Consider the following 20,260-nt stretch of genomic DNA (forward strand, 5'->3'; position numbering starts at 1 on the left):
AGTACTTCGTTACTTCTCATCTTTATATAGTTTCTTCTAATCGTGTAATAGTCAATTAAATCCCACTCGAGTTTTGATTTTCTCTAGATAAATCTGCTCGTGTTCCACTCGCAGATTTATCGATACCTCTAGTGCAGCCGTGGCGAGAAGGTGACTCGCGATGATCCTTGTGGCTCGCAGTGATAGTTGTCCATTTCGCTTGCTTCTAACCTCCGCCAACTCCCACCTTCTCACTCACTTAAGTCAAACTCCGTTCCATTTGTATTTGTCTCTGACCTGAGAGTGGCATATGTCTCTCTCGAAACCATGTACGAAAGTTCCAAGTTGGATGGGAGGACGCATTTTTTTTTTTTGCTGTCAATATGATGAGAATATTAAATGTATGATTTGTTCACAATTATTACGAGGAAGACGGTTGTATAACATAAAACGGCATTATACTACATGTTAATGATGAAACATTGAAAGGTTAAGTGTTATTGTTACCATCATCATCATCTCCTCCTCTGTGCGTCGACCCTTTTTCAGCAGATGTACGAATAATGCGGTTAGCTCTTCAATTTGAACTCACAGATTTACTGTGTGATGTCAAATGAAAGCTAGATGTAAGGACTTGACAAATGTTGAACTTTCAAATCTTTGCCAAAAAATAAATATCCGAAGCTTCGTTCGCTACAACTTACGTTTGTGAAAAATTATTTTCAACAATTAAAATAGTAAAAACCAAATTTAGATCACGACTGACAGACGAATACCTTCGTGATCAACTACGACTGGCAATAAGTGACATAATTCCTGATTTTGAAACTTTGTCGCAGAGACATTCTGAAGACAGTTAATTTTAGGTTGTGATATTGTTCATTTATTGTTCATTTCTTTCTTCGTTACACGTACTAAACATTAGTAATTGTAGCCTTGTACTGTATAAAATTATATTTAAGTTTTTGACTTAAGGAAAATGAAAATACGTTAATAAGTCAGACAGTTGCTTTACTTCCCCTTCGGGTGTCCGCCTCCCTCCATAGGTGCTATGCACGTTGCAGGTTACACAGTGGCTCGGCGCACGATTACATTTTCGCCACCGCTGCTCTAGTGAGATTACTGTTGATAACTTCATTTTAACCCTTGTTTTCTACGGTTTTAGTAAATAGCGCTTGGCCCACAATAATAATTGCATTGTAGAGACAAACTGTTAACTAGGAGATGAAATTAAGCAAAGTATCAGTAAAGATGTCACTTCCTTCTGACATTTCTCCTCCTATCCTGACTCTGAAGTAGTTTTAAGACGTTAACATCAGTAGTAGTAGTAGTAGTAGTAGTAGTAGTAGTAGTAGTAGTAGTAGTAGTAGTAGTAGTAGTAGTAGTAGTAGTAGTAGTAGTAGTAGTAGTAGTAGGTTTATTTTGCCTGGCAGAGTTAAGGCCATGAGGCCTTCTCTTCCACTCAACCAGGTTTCAATAATATACATGAGATACAAAATTTGATTATAAAACAACACAAAAGAAAATACCTTAGAAATTACATAAAATATAGTAGGAAATTACAATAGACAAGATCAGTTACATAATATAAAATTACAATTAGTCAAGATCAGTTACATGATATATAAAATAAAGTAGAAAATTACACATAATCAAAATCAGTTACATAACATAAGGGGAATACACACAATTTATAAGACCGGATTAATTTACTTGAGATATATTATTCACTTAATATACTAATTGGAGAATACATATGGATAAAATTTTGATTAGCAATGTCCTACTAAATGGCATACAAACACAAATGATTAAGTAATATATGAAGATAATAAAAAAAAAAAGAAAAGAGAAAAAAAAAGAAGAAGAGAGAGGAGAAAAAAATAACTTGGTCATTTAAGACTATTTAGAAACTTCCGCAAGAGTCTAGTTCTGTTCATTAAAGACATTTCTAAGTAGAGTGTACTTAAAAGATTTTAGGCTCCGACTGCTCCTGATTTCCTGTGACAAGGAATTCCAGGAACGGGCTGTGTGTATTGTGAAGGAAGCAGAGCAGAGAGATGTTTGATGGTATGGAATTGATAGAACATAGTTATGCTGTGAACGTGTATCACGGTTGTGGTGGGATGCTAAAAGTGTGAAGCGAGGAACTAGGTAAATAGGTGTGGAATTATTTAAAATCTGATACAGCAAACAGAGTGAATAAACTGAACGTCTCTCCCGTAAACGAAGCCAAGATAATTGAAAAAAATACTCGGAGACATGATCATAGCGACGGCTGTTAAAAATGAAACGAACACAAGCATTATGAACACGCTGAAGCCTCAATGACAATTCAACACTAAGGCCCAATTGTATAAAACTCCCTGACTAAAGATCAACTTTGATCGAAGATCGAAAAGTAAACCGAGTTCAGACACTTCTTCTATTGTATAAAACTTTTCTGCGATCAAATTACCTTGGTTCAAATGCAATCTAAGTTCACGTGAAAAGGATTTGGCAACATCGCATAAACAGGTGAAATACGTGATGCGCGGACCATGTTATACAGGTTTGTTCAGTGTTGCCAATCTAGCGATTTTAACTCTTTTTCAACAACAATTTCTTTTAACTTTTATATTGCTTAAATAGGGATTTAGTGACCTTTTTAGCACCCCATAGTGACAAAATTTAATCTTTCTTTGTTGATAATGAGAAATCTAGCGGATTTACAACTACTTTTTCGCGACTTTCCGTATTACACTCTGTTGGAGACACTGGTTTTTTTTGCAATGTAAATAATGGCGGACAATAAGAAGAAGGTTGACTGTTCACCAAATTGTTATCATGTTATGGTGTTTGATACTGCTAAACATAATAAAGCTTTATAAAACGACAATTTTCGTTTAGTAATACAGTTAATTGAACATTTATGAATGTAGCTATCATATCCATTAATAATTAATGGTTGTTATAAACATAATATAATTATAGGTTATGTTATTTGATACTGCTGAACACGATAGAGCCTTATAAAATATAAGAATGTTTGTGTATTAAGGCAAGAAATTGAAAGAAATATATATAAATGTACCTGACATATCTATTAATATTAATAATACTGGATATTTTATTTGCACAATCCGTCACTCGTATATTTCAAACAGAAAAGAAATAACTGAACTTGGATCATCTAACTTAATCGGAGAAATTTCTTCAGTCAAAGTAGACTTTAGTTTGAGACAAATTAATCTCAGATTAGACTTTATACAACACAAAATTCCAAGTTCAGTTGAAACAAGGATCAATTTAACCTCTGATCTAAGATTAAATGGTTTATACAATCGGGCCTAAGATCACTATACAAAGTGTTGAATTGTCATTGAGGCTTCAACACTTTGTATAGTGATCTTAGTGTTGAATTGTCACTAAGTGGAGCTGTATATGGATTTCGACAAGGGATCTGGACGTAGTTGAAGGGAACGCATGTGCTCTAATTCACGCAGTCTGTATCTCAGCTGTCACCTCCTCGTGTTCAGGTGTCAGGTGGCCAGGTTTGCTGGAGCGCTCCGCAAGCCAGCCTAGCGCTTAGCCGTGTTATGAGGTCATCAGTTATTGCCTTGTTACGCCGCAGCGCGGGTGGAGTTCTCCCAGGCGCCCAGGTGATCGCCAAGGTCTGGCCGATCCAGAATATTTATAAGCAGTCAGTAATCAATAACATCTGCTGGCACGGCACCGTCTTAAAATAGGCCACGCCTGACCTCGACACTACTGGTAAACTTTACACCACGGCACATTGCCCTAGGGGAGACTGCCCCCATTACGCGTCTGTAGGGAAGCTACAAGCTTGGGGCCGAGTCTCTTTGATTAAAAGTTTTGAAAGGGCACTTTATACATAGCAGCACACAAAGACAATACAAACTGCCATGTAGATGAAATATATTGGGATATTGCTGTCTCTTTACATCATTCTACTTTTATTCAGAAGGAAATGATGGGGGCATGGAATTGAAAAGAATACCGCTACTGTGTGTCAGTTTGGTTATGTAGCTTCCCTCTTCGCGTCTGGCTGCGAAACCAGGTGGCCCGGGTTCGATTTCCGGTCGGGGTAAGTTACCTGGTTGAGATTTTTTCCGGGCTTTTCCCTCAACGCAATATGACCAAATGCTGGGTAACTTTCGGTGCTCGACTCCCGACTTATTTCATCGGCATTATCACCTTCATCTCATTCAGACGCTAAATAACCTAACATGTTGATAAACCGTCGTAAAATAACGTACTAAAATAAGAAAACGTCCACACTTGTGGAATAACGGTCAGCGCGTCTGGCCGCGAAACCAGGTGGTCCGGGTTCGATTTCCGGTCGGGGCAAGTTACCTGGTTGAGGCTTTTTCTGGGGTTTTCCCTCAACCCAATATGAGCAAATGCTGGGTAACTTTCGGTGCTGGACCCCGGACTCATTTCACCGGCATTATCACCTTCATCTCGTTCAGACGCTAAATAACCTAATATGTTGGTAAAGCGTCGAAAAATAACCTACTAAAGTAAAAAAAAAATTAAAAACATCCCTCTTTTCTGAAAATACAGTATTAGATGTTCGGAAATGGTGCTAGGCTATATGTAATATTATACAGTATAATAATAATAATAATAATAATAATAATAATAATAATAATAATAATAATAATGATATAGGCCGGAGAGAAAAAGATCTTTGGGGAGGCCGAGACGTATATGGAAGGATAATATTAAAATGGATTTGAGGGAGGTGGGATATGATGATAGAGACTGGATTAATCTTGCATAGGATAGGGACCGATGGCTGGCTTATGTGAGGGCGGCGATGAACTTGCGGGTTCCTTAAAAGCTATTGTAAGTAAGCAAATAATAATAATAATAATAATAATAATAATAATAATAATAATAATAACAATATGCCGGAGGGAAAAAGACCTTTGGGGAGGCCGAGACGTACATGGGAGGATAATATTAAAATGGATTTGAGGGAGGTGGGATATGATGATAGAGACTGGATTAATCTTGGATAGGATAGTGACCAATGGCGGGCTTATGTGGGGGCGGCGATGAACCTGCGGGTTCCTTAAAAGCCATTTGTAAGTAAATAATAATAATAATAATAATAATAATAATGATATAGGCCGGAGAGAAAAAGATCTTTGGGGAGGCCGAGACGTATATGGAAGGATAATATTAAAATGGATTTGAGGGAGGTGGGATATGATGATAGAGACTGGATTAATCTTGCATAGGATAGGGACCGATGGCTGGCTTATGTGAGGGCGGCGATGAACTTGCGGGTTCCTTAAAAGCTATTGTAAGTAAGCAAATAATAATAATAATAATAATAACAATATGCCGGAGGGAAAAAGACCTTTGGGGAGGCCGAGACGTACATGGGAGGATAATATTAAAATGGATTTGAGGGAGGTGGGATATGATGATAGAGACTGGATTAATCTTGGATAGGATAGTGACCAATGGCGGGCTTATGTGGGGGCGGCGATGAACCTGCGGGTTCCTTAAAAGCCATTTGTAAGTAAATAATAATAATAATAATAATAATAATAATAATAATAGGCCGGAAGGAAAAAGACCTTTGGGGAGGCCGAGACGTACATGGAAGGATGATATTAAAATGGATTTGAGTGAGGTGGGATTTGATGATAGAGACTGGATTAATCTTGCATAGGATAGGGACCGATGGCGGGCTTATGTGAGAGCGGCGATGAACCTGCGAGTTCCTTAAAAGCTATTTCTAAGTAAATAATAATAATAATAATAATAATAATAATAATAATAATAATAATAATCCATGGCGCTACAGCCCTTTAAGGGCCCAGACCGACCAGCCGGTTGCCTCACGTCCACTTGCCGAAGCAGAGGTGTACGATCATCCAACCAGAATGGAGATATCGTGTGGTTAGCACGATGACCCCCCTCCACCGATATAACTGGCTTTCTTTACCGGATTTCACTACCTATTGCAGCTCCCTAAATGCATTTACGATGTTGGGTGGGCACTGATCCCGTACACTGGCCGAAATTTCATGAGAAAATTTCTCCCTCCATGAGGACACGAAACAGCGCGCGTTTCATAACGCGAGTCCTAGACAGGATGCCTTAGACCACTACGCCACTGCGCGGGACACATACTATACTTACATACTTACAAATGAATTGTAGAGAACCCGGAGGTTCATTGCCGCCCTCACATAAGCCCGCCATTGGTCCCTATTCTGAACAAGATTAATCCATTCTCTATCATCATATTGCACCTCCCTCCTATCCATTTTAATATTATCCTCCCATCTACGTCTCGGCCTCCCTAAAGGTCCTTTTTCCTCCGGCTTCCCAACTAATACTCTATATGCATTTCTGGATTCGCCCATACGTGCTACATGCCCTGCCCATCCCAAACGTCTGGATTTAATGTTCCTAATTATGTCAGGTGAAGAATACAACGCGTGCAGTTCTGCGTTGTGTATCTTTCTCCATTCTCCTGTAATTTCACTCCTCTTAGCCCCAAATATTTTCTTAAGCACCTTATTCTCTAACACTCAACCTCTGTTCCTCTCTCAAATTGATAGTCCATACAGAACAACCGCACATAATATTATTCGGGCTGACAGCAAGTTTTGGTTACATTTAAGGAAAAAAATACAGCTTCAAACTTTTCCCCCTCTTTTCCTGTTTTATCTGGAAATTCAGTTTTCCCGATTTATTGTATTACGTCACTGGATGTGCAGTATGAAACCTCGTTAATTTGTACAGTATATGCGTATATTATATATACACATGCTATGATTAACTTACCTGTTCTCAGAACGGTCCGTAACTTGTAATTTTTCCTCTGTCTGAGTCCAGGCACTGTTATCAACCGTCGAAGGGAGGGAACCTACGATTTTCTTTAATGACTATGAAGAAGAAAATGCTTGAATACTATCTGTCTAGGTCCTAGGGTAATGACACTCCACTGTTAACTTCGAAACGGAAGTAAGTTTCCTTGAATTCGAATTCTCACTAGAGCATGAATGCTTATTCATTATATATTTTGCTATCTTGAAAATAATGTAGTTGTAATGTCGGATTCACATCCTGGAGAAGGCAGTTGACATTGTTTCGAAAACATTTGCGACTAAATTTGTTCTCAGATCTAATTACAGTTAGTACCGTAAACTGGGGTTACTTTGAACACAGAGGAAATTTTGAACTTTTTTTTTTTTTTTTTTTTTTTTTTTTTCAGAAAATCATATTTAAGTTTCTACATGCTGTTCTTGTTACAGATTGAGGTAAATTTGGTATGAGAATGATTTTATAATAATTTGCCTTCATCTATAACAAGTGCAGCATCTAGAAACCTAAATATGATTTTCTGAAAAAATGTTCAAAGTTTCCTCTGTGTTCAAAGTAACCCCAGTTTACGGTACCTGGAATGTTTAACATCGATCGGTAAAAGGGTGCTGAGAACAAAGCAAAGTTATATTTTGCTGTGTTATTTTATTCCCAAACTTTGTAATACAGACAAAAATTAGGTTAATTAAATCCAACACACAAAAAAAGTCGAATAATCACTTTTTTTTTGCATTGCAGTAAGAAATATGGAAACAATATATTAGATCCCTATTATTTTTTCAACATGAAACACACGACAAACAATAATTATAAATTATACAATACATAGCCTAGCTGGAAAAGGACCATGGCTTGGTAAGGGATTGAGATAGCATAACTGGTATGTAAACTGGTCTTTTTCACCGTTCATAGCAACCTAAACAATGACTTTATTCACAGCATTGAATTAAAAGTTTTTAACACAGAGTAGTGAATTAGCACTGGTGCCAGAAAAGGTTATCTAGCAACTATTATTCCATGACGTCATCACCGCGTTCACAACACAATTTTATACAACGTACATGTAAGAAAAAGCTTCAAAACAACAACAAAATAACATTGTCATTTTCTTAGAACGGTTACTTAGCAACCATATTACATCAGATCCAGTTTTCATGTCTCTACTACGTCATAACATTATACTTTGTAAATTTGTAATTTTTTTTACATATTTTAATGCTATAATAGCATGAAACGTACGTAACATGGGTATAATCTTCATTATAAATACTCGTGAAAATTAGCACGCTTGCTTAAAGTTTCCACTTGCTGATAAAATCTAATTTTACTCTCTTGTACTATAAATTACTATTTTATTCTTGTTGTAAATGTGTCCCTTAGATTTGTTTTATTAATAGGCTTAGTAGGTTATTAGTTGGTGGAACTTAAATCCTCTAAATCAATTTCTCCAATGTCTTTCTTGCACCCGAAAACCGGTAGGCTAATAAGGCAAAGATAATTGGAAAATAGTTTTGCATTTATCGATATATTAGAAGTTAGGTAATATCCACTGGTTTTGAGTATTTTGTCATTTTCGATTTTACAGGGATTTGTTTTTGTTTTTTTTTTATGGAATTAAATGCAGTGGCGACTCGTGATATTTTTTTTATGTAGGATATGAGATTGACGACTAATGACCAAGACAAATTAATATTAATAATATAATATTAGTAATATAATAATAATAGTAGTAATAATAATAATAATAATAACAGAACATGCACAATCAATACAAGTAGGCCTATGTTAGTCTTTGACTCACCATTCTGGACCTGGCAATTTATTTGTAGTGAAGTTCGATTCTCCTCCCCTTTTTAGTTGCGAATATAGCTCCTGAGACATTGTACTGCCCGATATTTACCGATGCTCCGTGGTACGTTTGCGCAATTAATTTCTTGCTACAGTTAAATTCTTCTAAATGATCAAATATAACTCCAGATATTCTTTCGGCTGCCCTATGATCTCAAAGTCCCGTTAATTCTTGTATTTATTATAGCTTATTTTATTTATTTTTATGTAATTTTATTTTTTATATTATATATAATTTTAAATGATTTATTATTTCGTTTATTCTATTCTTTTAAAATGACTAATGAACTGCATTTAAGGAGGCTATAAGGGTATACTTGAAAAATCTTATTGTAGTCTCTGACAGGGTCTCCATCACCCAGAAACAAGGGTCGTAGTATTAGGATACGCGGTCATATCCTCAAACGCGATTAAACTCAAGCCATACCGCTTCCTCCGCACCCTCCCCTGTCCACTCATTTCACTGTTAGAATGACCGTTTGCTGTAAGATATTTGGATGGTTTCTCGGAAATTATTTCTGAGCTGTGCAGTGGCGACAACTCACGACAGAAAGTGGAAGCTTAAAGGAAGTTAATACTTCAGGACGCGTTGAAAATCAAAATTTGTAATTAAAATGTTTTCGGAGGAGTTAACATATATTTTATATCCTCACAGGAACGAAATTAAACTGTAGGATCATCCTCGTATCCTTGATGGAAGAATCGCCACTGATTATATGGCAGTGGAAGGGGGAGGGATCGCAAACAAATTTCTTACTGAAAAGTGGTCGCACCTTGAAAAAGTTTGGGAACCACTGTATCAGACTATGAGTATAGCTTATATCACAACTTAAATACGTATTTAAAATGTTGAACCTATTCGAGCCTTGTATGACACTATTTAATATTAATTAACAGGAGGCATTACACTTAGGCCCAATTGTATAAAACTCCCTGACTAAAGATCAACTTTGATCGAAGATCGGAAAGTGAACTGAGTTCAGACACTTCTTCTTTTGTATAAAACTTTTCTGCGATTAAATTACCTTGGTTCAAATGCAATCTAAGTTCACGTGAAAAGGATTTGGCAACATCGCATAAACAGGTGAAGTATGTAATGCGCTGGCCATGTTGTACCTACAGGTTTGTTCAGTGTTGTCAATTTAGCGACTTTAACTCTTTTTCAACGAAAATTTCTTTTAACTTTTATATTGCTTAAATAGGGATTTAGCGACCTTTTTAGCACCCCATAGTGACAACATTTAATCTTTCTTTGTTGATAATGAGAAATCTAGCGACTTTCAAACTACTTTTTGGCGAATTTCCGTACACTGTTGGAGACACTGGTTTGTTTTGTGCATTGTAAAAATAATGGCGGACAATAAGAAGAAGGTTGACTGTTCTCCAAATTGTTATCATGTTATGGTGTTTGATACAGCTAAACATAATAAAGTTGTATAAAACGACAAATTGAAAATTTATGAATGTACCTATCATATCCATTAATAATTAATGGTTGTTATAAACATAATATAATTATAGGTTATGTTATTTGATACTGCTGAACACGATAGAGCCTTATAAAATATAAGATTGTTTGTGTATTAAGGCAAGAAATTGAAAATATATATGTACCTATCGTATGTATTAAGATTAATAACAATGGTACTCTATTTGCATAGTCTGCCACTCAAATATATGAAACAGAAAAGAAATAAGTGAACTTGGATCATCTAACTTAATCGGAGAAATTTCTTCAGTCAAAGTTTATTTTAGTTTGAGACAAATTAATCTCAGATTAGACTTTATACAACACAAAATTCCAAGTTCAGCTAGAACGAGGATCAGTTTAACCTCTGATCTAAGATTAAATAGTTTATACAATCGGCCCTTAGTGTGCAAGTGTCATTAGTAATTCATAGAAACTACTGTTTAAATAAACCTTTGCCTACTTCCTTACAACTATAGTACCTGTTTTGTACTACCGCCTTCACCGCTTCGTGGGTCGTAAAGCCTATTCCATAACACACTCCTGAAACAATTTCAGAATTGTGAGGCACAAGTAGGGAGAACTGCACATCTCGAATAAGTTTTGCTCGCCCGATTTCCCTCCAAATTAAAAAAACCTAGCGCGCCACTGCAACCAAATCAAATTAGATAAACGAAGTAACTGCCAGTATGATACATTTGACTGCACAAACCAACCAATTTCGAGTTGTATACGAAAGGCCCCCACCGAATCGTACACGGGCTCTGGATGATGGGGCCGGCGTGATGACATGCTTGGTAAACAGTGCTGGCAACATTGCAACATGCAGCCAGTGCATTGCGCAAGGCTTTCAAGGCCAGGGGAAAGTTTCTTGTCTTTTTATTTTTTTGCCGATCTAAAAAAAGGACAGTAATTGCATTGGGAGGGAGACTGGATCTGTTGAACTGCGAGATTGAAGGTCCGACGCCGTTGTTTACACGGTATTAACGTTCCCTAGTTCGATACCGAAGTGGATCCTTTAAAGGGAATGAATTTGTTTTCCTCTCATACGCAACGTTTCTTGTGTCCAGACTTAATTTAGTATTATTATAATTCTTGTCATGTAGCCCTAATGTTGTCCATTTCTTTATTATTCTCATGGGTCTCTTTTCGTCTGTACTTCGGTTTGAATTTGATTACATTTATCTTGTAGGATTTCGCTGCATACTCTTCCTCTACATTGTATGAGTTTATATCTTAAATCTATGTTGGACTCAGGACTCTTTCCAGTTTATACGGCGTGTCCCTTATTTTCATTGGTCAAGATTCACTATCGTATTTTAATGCTAGGACCGCTATAATATTAACTGCGCAGCTTTTCATGTATTCAACCTGTATTTTGTTACACATACGATCGGAACAAAACGAAATTGCGATAGTTCATATGGTTAGGGCTGCCAACTTTAACGATGTCTCAGCCGGACTCCTTCATAAAAGATTAACGAATAACTTACATTGTTTTATGCAGAAAAAATGCTGATAGGATGTTTTTGTTTGTTGGTGAAACGTTGCCAAATCTCTAATATGATTACCACAGTCTAGTATATACAGTCGCGAAGCTTGAATTGTTGAGATTTTTATTTTATTTTATTGGGTTGTTTTACGACGCTGTATCAACAGCTAGGTTATTTAGCGTCTGAATGATATGAAGGTGATAATGCCGGTGAAATGAGTCCGGGGTCCAGCACCGAAAGTTACCCAGCATTTGCTCGTATTGGGTTGAGGGAAAACCCCGGAAAAAACCTCAACCAGGTAACTTGCCCCGACCGGGATTCGAACCCGGGCCACCTGGTTTCGCAGCCAGACGTGCTGACCGTTACTCCACAGGTGTGGACGAATTGTTGAGAGTACTAGGAACAATAGACTGTGCCGGTATTATTTCGCATTGTCTGTGATGTGGCGATAGTAGCGATTCTAGTGGTTAGCAACTATCTATGGATGCATATTCCCTACATATTGAGCTTCGTGACTGTATATAATAGACTGTGATTATACATTTAAAAATCTGATATAATTGACACGTCCTAATCCTAATTCAGGAATATTGTTCCTGAGTGGTTCCTGTTGGTACAAAATATTTCAACACTGTACAGCTTATTTGTGCACCGTGCATTTTATTAACATCAGAATTGTAACTACTGGGACGGTTTACCACCTTTATTGTGAGGTAAACTTCAGCCTAGACCTAGAGTAAAACCACAGTCTAGTATATACTGTCACGAAGCTCAATACGTAGTAAATATGCATCCATAGATAGTTGCTAACCACTAGGATCGCTAATATCGCCTCATTACAGACAATGCGAAATAGTACCCACACAGTCTATTGTTCCTAGCACCCTCATAACTCAAGGTATATACTAGACTGTGGTAAAAGCTTGCGGAAGACGGTTTTGTACAGAAATGTCTTTTCGCTCAACACATATTAATATTAAAAATCCGTTTCCTTCTGATATAGGCCCGGTTTCTTCAATCTTTGTTAAATTATAACAGTGTTTTATTCCATTTTAACTGTAAACTTAACAGTTGAAGCATTTCTTCAACTACTGTTAGTACTAACAGGCTGTTAAAGCCTATGTTAATTTAACTGCCCAATTTCATGCAGTTAAATCATTTAACTCTCTGTTAGCATAGAAGTATCCAATATGGCTGGTGCGTTAGATGCTGAACTTATAGGCTATATATGCATTATTTAGAAAATGATATCCATGAATACATAAACAGAGAGGATGATTTCTGTGATTTGACAGACCAGAAGTTCATACAAAGGTATAGGCTATTTTCTGCCAAGCCTCACTTTTCGCTTTCAACTTAGATCCGTTTGTTTGTTTATTCTCATTAATTGGTTTATACTGGGAAATAATTGCCAGCAGAAGGTTTCTGTCGAAAGAAGAGAAATTAGTCCCAAGATTTCTTTTTCTTCCAGTGTTTTCCATTTCACAACAGCAATACCAATATGCCGCTCCACGCTATTGTGATACAGACGAGGAAAGAACCAGAAATCAAACCTGAGAGAATAGAAAGACTTCTATTCCCTCTGAATCAAACGACGGAAACAAGCGAGAATCGCAATTGTCAGAGTTCAGAAAACAGAAGCGAGCCTATACTTGGTTATAGGTCATGGTTAAAAGTCTAGAATCTCTGGTCCTAACAGAGAGTTAACAAACAGAATGTTAAAATGTGAAATGTAAAGTCGAAAAAACGCAATATTTTTAACTGCAATTCATACTTTTAACTTACAGTTAATTAACGCTATGTTAGGTGCATTATAACAAAGGTTGAAGAAACCGGGCCATAGTAATTTAAAGTGGAATAAATAGACTATCAGTTAGTGCATACATTTCGACGCAGAAATGAGAAAATTTGAATAAAAAAATATGATTAGAAACAACGCAAATTTATATGAACAATTATGTGTAATCGTTGACCAAGGCAGAGTTGTGAAATAATGCAATTGTAGCGTATGTCCCAGAATGTAACGCGCAACATGCATTTCGCATATAAATTCGCACGATGATGAATGACGACACAGCTAAAAATATCTACTTTACCTATTTCCTCGTTACGAGTGCATAGCTTTCCGTTCTATAGTTCAGATAAGCGAATGCCTCCTGTGGTATAGCAAGCGTGAAATACGTCCTACAGGATAAGTGGAGATCTGTGTAAAGAGATCCACAGCGTGGGCCAGAGCGGCCAAAAACCTGTTTCCCTCGGATGCCAATAAGCCTACCGTTATGGGCCCCAAGTGAGGTGGGTCAGCTGGCAATGCTTTGAATTGCAGTTAGCGGGAATTTGCAGTGAGATTTGTGAACTCATGAAAACACCTCCAACGCTCTCTTTCTCTTAATTATTTATGGTGTCATTAAATTTATTCTAAACTAGCCGTACCCGTGAGCTCCGCTGCACCCTTTAGAAATAAATATAAAGTAATTACATAATTAAAATAGGACATTTGATCCAGGGAACATTCGTGTTTGATAGAAGGATAAATCGTTTATTATGTTACTTAATTTAAATTGAATTAAAAAATTAAAATGCGATCATTTTGATCCAGAGACCACTCATTTGGTCATAAAAATTAGTTTAGGAAATACAGGAAACGAATATGCAGAATAGCCTATCAAGTTTTCTGTGCATAAGAAGCTATTTTAATCTTACCTGTCCTCGATTCACTCAGAAGTTACTGTAATAACATTATAGCATTATGTCCATCTAGAGAAACTACACTTTCCAATGGTGAATTAATAATTAATTATACAAATCGGTTAATTTAGCTTCCGATATTACTTCATAGAAACGCAGAAACATTATCTGTAGGCTATCTTTCATAGCTTTCGATTGTTGCTGTCCAAGGCCCCTTATAGACGAAGTCATTTGTTTTTTAATTCATTACACGGCCTTAGATGGCAGTTATTTTAATTTTAAAACTCATTTATCTCATTAAATATCAGTCCTATCAAAATTTTTCAAGGAATAAAACTTATCGCAAATTATTTTCAAAGAAATTTTTTAAGTAACGTTTTTCACAAAAATCAATAATAAGCGAGATATTTCGATTTATTTAATTCAGGCCCCCTTATAACCCCCCTTTTAAATAATGTATTTTGAATGCCATATAGCCTAAAATCTAAGTTACAACGAACTTAATTTATATTCCAATTTTCATCGAAATCCGTTCAGCCATTATCGCGTGGAAAGGTAACAAACATACAGACAGACCGACAGACATACAAACAAAAATTTAAAAAAAGTGATTTTCAGTTTCAGGGTGGTTAATTATATATGTTAGGACCAATTATTTTTGGAAAATCGAAAATTACCAGAAAAATTTCGGCTACAGATTTATTATTAGTATAGATACATACAGTATTGCCAAGTCAAAGAAGATTCAAGAGATCGAAAAAACCTAAGAAACAATTTTATACTATTAGAAACATACTGTAGCTGATTTCAATGGTAGCGCCAGGATCGAATTCCAGCAAAGTTGGAGATTTATCTCGTTTCGGGTATTGAGTCGTTAGCTATAACCTAGCAGGAATAAGATAATTTGATGCTTTTGGGCTTTTTGGAATCTATTTCACTCGTATAATGATATCAGTGGAATTTTGCATTCAGTTTTGTTTTGAGGAGGAATTTAATGGGAAAAGTATATAGGCTATGTGCAATTCAATCGCTTCGGTCCATTCTCTCTAAAAGAAAAAAAAACTTAGCGAAAGTGTAATGAAATAGTCGTGATCGACATTCCATATATATATATATATATATATATATATATATAGTGTTGCAAACGTATGAAAACTAAAGGAAGATATTGCAGCCATCTTCAGACGTTTCATTAAACAAGAATAGATATGCGTTACAAGAGCGGTATGTTTAAGTTTTCATGTTCGAGGAAAAGTTTGAAAAAGCGAAACGTAGTTGAGCTTTTTTAATTTCCGAGAATTGAAAGGAAAATACCGCTCGTGTATCGTACATTATTTTGTGCGAAGATCGTTTATTACATACCTGAAAGACGAATTTCTAATTAGTTGCAATGAAATCTCCATCTTGGTTTCTGTTCAAAGACGGCAAATTTGCAAAATATCTATCTTCAACATTGTTGCTTTAAAATGTTTTCTGTGTTTACTACACTCCAGCAGGCCGTGATATACGTCTGTCTTCCCCCCCCCCCCCCCAGTCTATGGACTCTTGTTGATTTTTTCACGGCTTCCTTAATGTTACTTGCATCACGAATGCAGTAACTTTAGTGGAGTTGTAGAGTTTACTTAATTTTTGCAAATATTTAAAAGCAATAATTAACAGTGAAATTTAGGTGAAATTGCAGTGGTAAGTTTCCAATTTATAATTATTACTATATTGAACGTCTCTAAAAATAATATGTTAAAAGTCTAAAGCAGTAAAATCAATATGTCACTTCAGCGGTAAGAAGAGGGAAATTGTTATGTGTGTTAGGTTGGGAATACTGAATGTGGAATTTTAGACTTTTCGCGGATTGGTTTTGTGCGGAAACCAAGAAAATACGCACGATCTCGCACAAAATTTTATACATTTCTTTTACCGCCGACAAGTTCAGAAACACTTGTAGCATAGAAGAAAATAATAATAATAATAATAATAATAATAATAATAATAATAATAATAATAATAATAATAATAATAATAATAATATTTTTGTTATTATTATAGGATAGGCAATTTTCTGTTAATTTTCATATTGTTATTGTATATAATTAAAGCCATAACCCTACCATATGACAACGGATGATGTTGACTGCTATTATGAAGGAGTCCGGCTGAGACATCGTTAAAGTTGGCAGCCCTAACCATATGAACTGTCGCAATTTCGTTTTGTTCCGATCGTACGTAACAAGATACAGGTTGAATACACGAAAAGAGCACAGTTTATATTATAGCGGGCCTAGCATTAAAATACGATAGTGAATCTTGGCCAATGAAAATAGGGACAAAAAATAACACAGGTGAGTTCACCGTATAACTTGAAAGAGACCTGAGTCCAACATAGATTTAAGATGTAAGCTCATTGTGGAGGAAGAGTATGCAGCTATAAGATAAAAAATGTAATCAAATTCAAATCGAAGTATAGACGAAAAGAGACCCATTAGAATGTGAAATAAGTTACATCAGCACGTTCTGTCATCCAAATCATGTAGTGAAGAATGAAAATAAAAAAAAATAAAGAATAAAATTAGCAATAATATTACACAATAAAAAAGCAAATAGAGTATAGGCTACGTGTAATTGGTTTAAATGTCCAATGGCAGAAATTGGCTGCCAGCAGAATCAATTCGAATTTTTATTTGTATTTGCTTACTGCGTCAGCTCTTCTCTGTTCTGCAGGATTCCTTCAGATAAATATTTGAATGCCTGTACATGCGCCAGGCTTTCATATAATCACGAATTTTCAATTATATTTCAACGTTGATTAACTCCACGGCTGCCAGAAACATCTGCTAAACGCGCTTAAAACAAAACACAAACAGAATCTGAGCGCGCTACAACGGCGGCGGTGGCTACAACAATGCCAACATACGGTGATGGCCTTCGTTTTTGTGATATACATGAAGTGCAACCAACATTACGTAATATATCGACTGATGGCCTTCCGTTTTGTAAAACAAATTGCTCTAGCTTTATGGTAATGAAATGTTAACATCTGCAAGTGAGGTGCAGGAAATTGAGGGATTAGGACAACAAACTGTCTTTTATGGTGTCATACCCGAATACTCAGTCGTCGCAGCTGACTACAAGATATCCTGTGGTCATAAAATGTACACTGCATGTAGGGACCGTATAAAGTTTTTATCTCAAGGATTATAGTGCTGTGTTATAAATGTCATTGGTACTACGTGTGATGAGAATGATTTTGAGTTATGGAAATTTTAAGTTTAGATGTTATTTCTCTCTTTTTCTACTCGTTCACTTAGTATTCACTGTTGGAAAAAGTTTATACAGTAATAGGTGGACCGAAAGTGAGTGTGGCTCAGTGAATACCGCATGCGTTTCTCAATTAAGCCGTCCAAGGTTCGATTCCCGGCGTGGGCGTATCTTTATATCCATTCCACAGAACGGGGTGTTTGTCCTTTGTCTTCTACTTGTCTTGTGACGTCTTCACGGTGATTCTGCATTATTCTGACTACATGATCATGAATGAAAGGGTAGATTTAGAGAAGAAATTAGTATCACTTCAGAATTGTTGCATTACGCAAGGAATAGCTTCGAACGAAGACTTTAGCAATGTTTTGCAATGATGGACATCTTGCAGACTCTGTTTTTGCAACGTGATAAACGTGAGGGCTGTCTTATTATATTTATAAGTACTTAAATGTTTTGCTTTTCGTAAGACAGTTAGGCCTATATCGTGTTTAAAATGGGTAACATGTCGTCCCAACCCAGTATTTCCTTTATTAAAAACAAAATGTGAGGGATGCGAGATTTAAGGGGAGACTGTTGAAAAGTGTAGTCGTATTCAAATTTTTATAACTTTCAAAATTTTAGAGGTAGGTGCTTAAAACTTTGCATGTTTAATAAATGCTGCTTATTTTATTTTCCTTAATTTTTCATAATTTTTAAGAAAGGAAATTTTATTTTTACCAGAGCACCTAATTACCCCATCACGTACCATTTTCCGAGGAAAGTGAATTTTTTTAAATGAAAAAACTTCTTTTTTTTATTATTTTTCACTGATACTGATAAAATTACAACACACTAGGGATTCAAAATGCCTCATAATACGTGAAAATACGTGTACTGATTGCAAAGATGATCTTACATAGTTTAAAACACAATAAACATATTCACATATGTACAAAAATTTCGGAATTTGAACTCTCAATTTAAAAGCATTTTCTGCATAACTTCTGTTTATGACTAGATCCGGGACTGTCTTTTTTAAGAAATCAACAATAGTCTGCAAGCATGCTGGATGATGATCTTCCTTTATATCGCCTTTCCATTTCACATATTTCTTGATGAAATTTTTCCCCATGCTCGTCGCTTACTGCTCCAAGATTATGAGGAAAGAAATCCACATGAGAATGTAAAAAGTGTATTTTGAGAGACATATTATTACCCCATTTTCTCATATGAACTTAACATGGTTTCCACAAGTTCGATATAATTGCCTGCCCCAGAATTTCCAAGGAAATTTTAGCAAACTTCTTTGAAAGCTCGCAATACTATTTTATCTGTAACGGAAAGGTTTTTTCTCAAACAACAAGTCAGCCATAAATTTGCGAATTTGTGGACTGATGAAAATGCCCTCTTTTAATTTGCCTTCACTCAAACTGGTAAAATTTTCTTTTAAATACTGAAAACCACACCCTCGTTTGTTCATTGCATAGACTTCATATTGAACTGTTATGAAATTTACTGTATAGAAGGGATCAAAATCTGTTTATTTATTAGAAGTACAAAAGAACATACCAACAACCATAAGAAACCGGAAATAGGTCATAAACTCATGAAATGCATTCATAGCTTTTGTTTTGGCTTACAACCCCCAACCCTTGCCAGATGTTCTCTGGAAGAGCACTTATCCAAAAATTAAATCATAGTATATCTTAAAAACCTTACGTGATACAAAGAAAAGAGATGCATTTTCGAATTCAGCGTACACCAAGCCACAAGGGACACATTGTTTTAAGTCGGAGCAAAATTCTTGTAGTTCAGTGTAATCGCCTTTAAGTCTGACTAGCGTAATATGTAGCTAGTCGGCGATGAATGCAATGGAAAGGGAAAGGAACTAGCCACCCTACCCCATTATCTCTCTGGCCAAGTTGCCTCAAAAGTGGTGCCTTCTTGGTATCACTTGTGAGGTTCAGACCTGTCTTCGGACAGTTGACTAAACAATCGCTTTTATTAAGAATATAGAAATAGACAAATCCACTTAACAGTAAAGAACGGAATTTCACGTCCAGTGTTCCGTTATGACTTATGAGTCATGGTCGTAGGGAAAACCCGGAAACGAATGCAGACGCGAAGCATAATCATGAAGATATGCAGCTGCCCAGCGATTTCCGTGCTATGTCAGGTGATATCACCATGGCGATGCGGTGTCGTCTTCACCTGATTAAATGAAGCAGAGAGAAACACGTCACTACTGGTTGGCCCAAAGTTATTGTACAGTAATTCGTCGATGCAAATGCATAAAGTGAACGGCCACGGAAGTTCCTATGCTTTCCATTTACTCGAAATAGAATCTATCAAGAATTCGGTAATAGATCTCACACCACGAAAAGTTGGAAAAGTTTGTAGACAGTACGTGGGAGCAGCAGTGACGCATGTTCATAAATATTTGGTTACTAATATGTAAACATTGTATATTTTCTATGTTTCTATAACTTTCGTGTTGTAGTAGACCATAGCGATTTCATTATTGTTTCTTCCTAGTTTCAATGTAGTTATCTATCTATCTATCTATCTATCTATCTATCTATCTATCTATCTATCTATCTATCTATCTATCTATCTATCTATCTATCTATCTATCTATCTATCTATCTATCTATCTATCTATCTATCTATCTAGTCCACACCTGTGAAGTAACGGTTAGCG

The 20,260-nt window shown here is 36.1% G+C and overlaps 1 protein-coding gene across 2 annotated transcripts in view; it reads left to right on the forward strand.

Annotated features, from left to right (window-relative positions):
• The window catches only part of ftz-f1 (ftz transcription factor 1), an 897,129-nt gene that overhangs the window by 733,902 nt on the left and 142,967 nt on the right, over positions 1-20,260 (forward strand). The gene's annotated exons all lie outside the window — the stretch shown is intronic.

This window comes from Periplaneta americana, chromosome 14 (assembly GCF_040183065.1).
Source record: "Periplaneta americana isolate PAMFEO1 chromosome 14, P.americana_PAMFEO1_priV1, whole genome shotgun sequence".
NCBI classification, from domain to species: Eukaryota; Metazoa; Arthropoda; class Insecta; order Blattodea; family Blattidae; genus Periplaneta; species Periplaneta americana.